Source organism: Euprymna scolopes, chromosome 7 (genome assembly GCF_053919585.1).
Source record: "Euprymna scolopes isolate OS-2025 chromosome 7, ASM5391958v1, whole genome shotgun sequence".
Taxonomy (NCBI): Eukaryota; Metazoa; Mollusca; class Cephalopoda; order Sepiida; family Sepiolidae; genus Euprymna; species Euprymna scolopes.
The window spans coordinates 136,419,565-136,420,132 of record NC_136488.1 but is presented as its reverse complement, the minus strand read 5'-3'; positions in this window follow the sequence as shown (position 1 = coordinate 136,420,132).

Genomic DNA, 568 nt, shown 5'->3' with positions numbered 1-568 from the left:
AAACAAAAAAAAAAACATCTGCAACGTTAACAGTTCGGCCACCAAGAAAAGTCCATTCCAGTTGTTTAGGAAAAAAAAAAAACAAAAAAAAAACGACTACGGTAGGTCGGCGCGAACGTGAAAATATAATGTGAATTGTCCAGCACGCTAACCACTACGCCACAGAGCACTGCAGCTTAGTTTAGTGATTTTAAATAACTTCACATGAAAGAACTACGAAGCCAAACCGGTGTTCTCTTCTCAACTGTTCCTTGTGAACGATCCCCAAACGGTGTTAAGTGGTGGCAGGGGGAGGAGGAATTTATTAGAGAGAAAATATTTTACCACTTCCATTGATCTTAACCGATTTTGGCCGTGACTTCTCAGCAGAAAAAGTATAGAAATCTAAGATTATCGAGGAATTTGAGAAATAAGCCTATAACACACCTCAGATATTGTTCTGCCGTTTGTGCATATTATATTTGCATGAAATATCTTGATTTTTAATCCTATTAATGTCAAAATCAGACGGGAAAAAATGAGTTCATTTTATTTATATAGATAGAAGAAGAGAAGAGAAGAGAAGAGA